The sequence below is a fragment of the Tachypleus tridentatus genome, chromosome 8 (genome assembly GCF_004210375.1).
Source record: "Tachypleus tridentatus isolate NWPU-2018 chromosome 8, ASM421037v1, whole genome shotgun sequence".
Classification (NCBI taxonomy): Eukaryota; Metazoa; Arthropoda; class Merostomata; order Xiphosura; family Limulidae; genus Tachypleus; species Tachypleus tridentatus.
The window spans coordinates 76355925-76363643 of NC_134832.1; positions in this window are offsets into that span (position 1 = coordinate 76355925).

The following is a 7719-nucleotide window of genomic DNA, read 5'->3' on the forward strand; positions in this document are numbered from 1 at the left end:
CTCGAACGTCTTTTCTCATTCACTTCATTTCGTTAGTTTAATTATAATACTGCATGAAATGTTATTATCAATAAACAGGGGACGTCACACACGTGGTTGTTGTTGAAGTAATGCACTGAGAGTTGAGTGTTTTTTTAACTAACGTGTGCGTCAGGTGTCGCACACCGTAACGTTGAAAGAATATTGCATGTGTGCATGGTGAATGTCATTTTCATAGACCTAGCTGTATATATTATATAGGAGAAGTGTAGAACATTGGAATTCGCCAGAGTGAGAAGTTTATAGAATGATCTCATATAAGTAACGTTAAAGGGACAGTGGTAGGAAAGAACTATTGGAAATGATTAATCACCTATTAATGTACCAGCTGTGATGACATACCCACCAAGCCGCACTGTTTGCTACGTGACACCAGTGTTCGTTTAACACCCAAGTGTCTTTCAATATACAAATTCAGTATGTTACAGTAAGGTCAAACCTAACACTAAGCCGAACTAAAGAAAACAAGGTATCATGTCAATCACGATTATTTCAAATATTCTTGTCTCCATGACGATGAATCACAGCTTAGACAAAGAATTAAGATATTAATGCAGATTAAATTAAAATTACGGTTGTGCACTATAGTGCACGGAGCTGGAGGTTAACAGGTTATTACAGGGAACTTATAGAAACATTATGTAAACAATGAATGAAAGAATGTATCGTTCACTCAGTTGCATTCATAATTCTTTAGAGTTTGTCCACAAAAATGTCAATCATTGTCATTACAACTTCTTTCTAAAATTACTCTACCAAGTATACAAGTTTGTTAAAGTGTAAGTTTAAAATACAACAGTAAGAGCAGTTAACCACACTTCATAAGATCTTAACAACAGCTGCTTTGCAGTTTTCCATATAACATATACAATCTATTCGCACGGCCTTTCTTAATCACTCCTTTAGTACTCCTAACTTGAACACAGCTATATGTAGCTGTGAACGCTTGTGAAAAAAATGTGTGCATACCCTTTAGTATTTTTGTTTGGAGGCTGCTCTGCTTCTCTTCAATTTTGAAAAGAGAAGAGAAAAATCGCCAGAACATCTTCAACGATTCACATTTATATGCTAAGATAGTCTCTGTTTTGAAAATATTTGTTGAAAAATGTTGTAGAAGATATGATGATAATCTTTAAAATGTTTCCATTATAATGATTAGTTGTTTTTTTCTTTCTATGTTTACAAAATGTTAAGTGTAGCCTGATTATATGGAAATTTTCAGAGAAATCATTTTCTCTGATTGTTTACAAAATTTATGTCAAAAGTAGGCTTGTATTTCCTAGGTGTTGAGACTATGACGGATTTACTCTTATATTTGTATTTTAATATCGATATTTGTTTTAATTAAAATTATATTTAGAAAGGTACATAACATATACTGTTAAATCTGTATTGCAAATTTCGCGCCTGTTCACTAAAGCTGTAGAAGATTCTAGAGTTTAAAATCAGCAATATTGTGTATATGTAAACACTAATAGATCGTCGTTATTGTTGTGTTCAGGCTGCTAATTTTAGAAACTCTTCTTACTCCCATAAATGTAATCAACGCTACGTGCCAAGAGACATTATATATATATACACATATACATTATTGTTTGCTATAGTTGGTATACACCTAGGAAGCTATAACTATAATTAACACTTAGTGATCAGTAACTTCAGATATTTGACCAGAAACGTTTTTAAATTTTAAACATTAAAAACGGTTTAAATTTAGCGGACTCACACCGGAAATTAATATTTTAATGGAGAAGTTGTATAAAGGTGTGAAAAATTGAGAAATTCTACATTGCGAGGTAGAAGAACGTAGAACCAGCTAGTTTCCCTTTAGGTGAATTGTGTTTATATCAACTCGCAATTAACTCGCTCACCGTGTACTATTGATAAACGTCAAGGAAGTTCCATATCAGATAGTAGACTCGATATTGTTTGTAAGTTTCTAAAATTTATGTATGTAGATAATTATTGGTAATAACCGTAATTGTAACTTGTATTATTATTTATGCAAAAACGGCTCGTTCGGGTTGAGAAAATATTTTGCATAGAAGAACGAACAACGTTTCGACCTTCTTAGGTCATCGTCAGGTTCACATCGTTCACATCAGGTTTGTGAACCTGACGATGACCGAAGAAGGTCGAAACGTTGTTCGCTCTCTATGTAAAATATTTTCTCAACCCAAACGAGCCGTTTTTGCATATATATTTCTCTACAAGTGGGTTTTCTCGACTTCACTGTATTATTATTTGTTTATTAAAATATGTTTGTATTACAGAAGGTAACTATGTGTATCAATCTTGTAGGTAAGTATCATAAATTGCATACATACTAGCATATATTTAAATTCTAAATATAAATTATAATTTATCTCAGTTTTGAGCTCTTTCCAGTTGTAATATATAACAAACCCATACATCATTTATCAGCAAGAGCTCATTAAGGACAGTGGTTAAAGGTGAATTTTACAGAAAAAAGAAAACTTTGCAATCAAAAGAACTACTCATACTGATTAATTTTGCAGGTTCACATTTATTATAAAATATATGTGCTAACGTTTTAGTTTTTGGGTTTGCCGCCAGGAAAAGTATTATGACGTAATAGTTACCAAACAAATCGCCAACGCCAGCGCATTGAATGTAAATAAACATGGCCAGTGCATACGGAGAAACAGAGGAGAGTGTGTTTTAACTTTGTCTTCTGAACAGTGTCGAGTAGCGTCTTATCAATTCGAACCTACTCTGAACGAACCTAGTACAGTTACTTTTGACACAGATGTGACAAGTTCTAGTGATGAGGACAGTTCCACGAGCGAAAGTTGCGGAACTGTGAGTGATACTGAAGAAATAAGATTATATATTAAAACAACATGTTTTATAAGGTTTATGAGATTTACATTTAATATTACAATGTCAAAGTACTGTGTTAAGATTAATTTTATTATGATGAGTTATGGAAATATGTTATGGAGTTTATATTTGATTGTTTACAAGTCCACAATGTTTTCTTTTAAATACATAACATGTACTTGATTACTTCAACATGTTCAAGACATAGTCTTATTTCAATTTATCTTGAAATGTTAAATTTGAAAAATGGTATTCTTCAACTTTTCCATATGTAAAAATGATACGAAAACATTTACAGAATGATCTACCAGCTTTTAAACTTGGAATATACTCTATTTGGGATAGATTTGTCCACTGTCTTGACTTGGAAATCAAGATTTCACTAACTTTCAGGTGCCACAAATGCAAAACACGCTCATGAATGTGAAATGTGTATGTCTAGTTACATTCTTCAAAAACTTGTACTTTTTAAATTATTATATTATACTAGTTATTGTTTATCACTTTATACTGCACACATACCTTTAAGTTTGTTTTTTTCGTGATGGCAAGGGATGGCTTCAGAGGGTTGAAACCTGTACGCTGCAGGCTGAAATCAGTCCTCAGCTCTACATCAGGAAAGATGGTGGGAACGATCCTGTCTACTGCCGATGGTTTTTTTCAGTCTCAACCTGCCTGACTTGAAACCCACGGAATCCAAAGTAGTGGGATACGACACAAAACATGAGCGTTCAAAGTGATCTTGACAAAGCTTTGCATGGTGTGAAGGAGTCCAGTTCTTCCTATTGACCATCCGCACCCACTGTCGCCACCTTGCCGGTTCCTTCTCCTTGCACGGGAACGAAAAGAAGATTTTGCCCAATGCCGAACCGTTTTTACAACCATAAGCAACGCAGTAAACCATGTTATCATAAAACAAACATAAAGTAGCAATATCAAGACAAAAATAGTCTCACAAAGTATGTAATCCGAGAAAAAGCACCGATAAATTTACATAAAACACCAGCACTGAAAGGAACGAAATGGTTGGCGCGCAACGATGCGTGTTTGGCAAATATTACGTCATAGTTGTAAAACTTCACGCAAACAACCGAACGATCGAGAGGAACTTGAGTTCGAGGACCCGCATATTTTGTTTCATTTTTTTACTCAAAAACTAAAGTGTTTATAAATATGGCAACCACACAGGAATTATACCTAACCAAAGTAAATTTTCTAAGTCAACTATTAAATTTGTTGAAAATTCACCTTTAAGATGATCAGAAAATATCCAATGAATCACATACAAAGCTTGAGTGCTAATGTTTAAACAATCAAGAAGCACCTTTTTTCTTTTAGTAAAGATTTATATAATGTGTATGTTTCAAGAAGGTGCATTTGGACAACAAGAAACTTGTAGCAGCTTATGAGTCTAGTAAGGGATTTAAACAGATCTCAAAAGATTTTGAAATCAGCCATTCCACTGTCCGGAAAATAGTCAACAAGTGGAGGGCTTTCAAAACAACAGCCAACATGCCCAGGTCTGGTCGTCCAAGCAAGTTCATCCCAAGAGCAGACCGCAAGATGCTAAAAGAGGTCTCCAAACACCCTAACATGTCATCACGGGACCTACAGCAGGCTCTGGCTACTGTTGATGTGAAAGTGCATGCCTCTACAATCAGAAAGAGACTGCACAAGTTTAACTTGCATGGGAGGTGTGCAAGGAGGAAACCTTTGCTCTCGAAGAGAAACATCAAGGCCAGACTGAAGTTTGCCAGAGAGAATGAAGACAAAGACCAGGACTTCTGGAATAATGTTCTTTGGACAGATGAGTCCAAAATTGAATTATTTGGACACCAGAACAGAGGACATGTTTGGCGTAAACTAAATACAGCATTCCAGGAAAAGAACCTCATACCAACTGTAAAGCATGGAGGTGGAAGTGTCATGGTTTGAGGCTGCTTTGCTGCAGCAGGACCTGGACAGCTCACAATCATAGAATCCACCATGCATTCTACTGTGTATCAGAGGGTGCTTGAGGAACATGTAAGTCCATCTGTACGAAAATTAAAGCTGAAGCGGAACTGGACCCTGCAACACGACAATGACTCAAAACATACCAGTAAATCCACCAAGGACTGGCTGAAAACTAAGAAAAGAAGAGTCCTGGAATGGCCGAGTCAAAATCCAGATCTTAATCCCTTTGAGATGCTGTGAGGTGACTTGAAACGGGCTGTACATACAAGAAACCCCTCAAACATCTCACAGCTGAAAGAATTTTGCATTGAGAAGTGGGGTAAACTTTCTTCAGACCGATGTCGGACACTGGTAGATGGCTACAAGAAGCGTCACACTGCATTTATTTCAGCCAAACTGGGTAACACTAGCTATTAGGGGGTAGGGTGTCTTAACTTTTTCCTCAGTTAGAATATTCATTTTTGTAGAATTACATTTACAAAAGATCTTGAAAAATCTTTTCTTCAGTTTTAATTGTTCAGTTATATTCCTATAATCTCTCAGTATTATTAAAATCGAGATTAAATATCTATATATTCAAAAATGTTACAAAAGTACACAGGCTTTCATGGGGTGTCCTAACTTTTTCACATGACTGTATGTAAAACTTCATAATATTTTATGTCTGTAAACACCATAAAAAAAAGGAGCGGAAAAAACAAACTTGATTAATTATATAGGATTGGTTTGTTTTGAATTTAGCGCAAAGCTACACTAGGGCTATCTGCACTAGCCGTTTCTAATTTTGCAGTGTAAGACTAGAGGGAAGGCACCTAATCATTACCACCTACTGCCAACTCTTGGGCTGTTCTTTTATTAACGAATAGTGGGATTGACCGTCACATTATAACACCCCCACAGTTGAAAGGGCGAGAATGTTTGGTGTGACCGGGATTCGAACCCGCGATCCTCGGATTACGAGTCGAGTGCCTTAACCACCTGGTCATGCCGAGCTTTCAACTATTTATAATGACTGTTATTATACATTATATTGTTTTTCTTTCTATATTAGAATACATTTGCTTTAAGAAAGAAAATTGTGTGTATCAATCATGTTGGCAAATATCATAAATTTGATACATATCGAAATTCAATGAATTTTTAAACATAAATAAAAATTTCTAGTCATTTGAGATTATAATACGTAAAAATAAATTGGAAGCTCACGTCCGAGATTTGAATCACGGACAAAAATTTGTTCACAATTAAAATTCAAATCTTAATTCAATTTATATTTATTATTATTATATTTATTTATATTTATTAGTGCCAACAGGATTTGATCATGTCTGATTATCATGGTTTTCTTAACCAAGTAGAAAAACATAAAAGAGTTAATTGCTTAAAATTGCAAAATTATTAAAATTAGAAGCTAAAAGTCAATGAGAAAAATGAATTTAAAAAACATATTGTTTAAATATGAATATGATTTGTTGTCTGAAGAAGCATCATGGGAATGTTCTAGTGTCTTTACTAGCCAACCAGAATTGAGTGATGAAGATATCTTAGAAATGTAATTAAAACTCAGACTAGCTGTTGTAAAGTAATTTCATATACATATACAAAAGTATTTAAGATTTTTGTTGTTAACTACAAAGCTACATAATTCTTTTCTTTGCACATTGAGAGTATCACATTTTTATTTTAAAGTTAAAAAATTAATAGCATAATATTTATCAGCTACTCTACTGTAACATAAATATTTAAAAAGTAAAGTGTTAAAACAAATTATTTTTATGTATTTCAACATTGCAGGTAAAATAAAGCAGATCCTTACAGAAGACTCTTTGTGACATGAAGCTTCTTCCTGTTGTTATTATTTGTAATATTTTGAATAAACTAGTTGATTATCTTTTACAATTTTGAAAATTCTTAGAATGTCTTTGGTCAAGTTTGTCATCTGTGTAATAATAGACATAAGCCTTTTAAACAATTTTATGTTCCAAGATAAGAACAGTCTTCCCATTATGTATGTTTCTGACTAAGATGTTCTAATAATCTAGCTCTTGTTAAGAGGTTGAGTACATTATATTAAAATGATTTTGAACTTCACCACGTCTTTACAGTCTATTTTGTCAGGTCTGATCATGCTCTTTCTGACGACAGTTTATCCTGACAATAACCTCGCAGAGCAGTTTTCTTTGCCAAAGACTCCATCATAAGGCTGCCATGTCCTCTCCTCAATGAAGATCTTTTATAATCCATCTAGTGTACACGGACGAAAATTTCTTAGCACTTGTTTCAATAGTCTGATTGCATATAAATCCACAAGCATTTTGTTCAGAAAATTGATTGATATGTCTTTTTACATCATTGCATAAATACCCATTTCAAGCTTTATGAAGTATGTAGCAGTTGAATGTGAAAATGACTGTAAGGCTTATCTTAGCAAATAAAACCCTGTTGGTCCTGTTTTCAGATAGAAATCATTTTTGATTATGTCTTGTACTGTTGTCTGTAATATGTGAATAATACTTATGGTTAATTACGTTTGTATTCGTAGATTCTCACCTGTTACAATACGCTGCTCGTTTCTTAATACGTCTGCGCTTCGAAAAGGTAAGTCGCTATCCAGACAGTTCTGGTGCCCCAAGTTAATCCACATTCAGTTTTTCAATGCCACTAAGAATACAGAATCCCCCATTTTGAATCTTCTAAGAACGCGTCTTTGTGATCTGAATATTTTGCGTCGGAAGGAACCTTTCATACCCTTCCAATTTTTAGTTCAATCGCGATATCTACGTAATGCAAAACAATGCGAAATATTGTACTAATAAATACATTTAATCGGCAACTTTATATTAACTACAATTTGCATATTCATAATTTTTTTTGTATAGC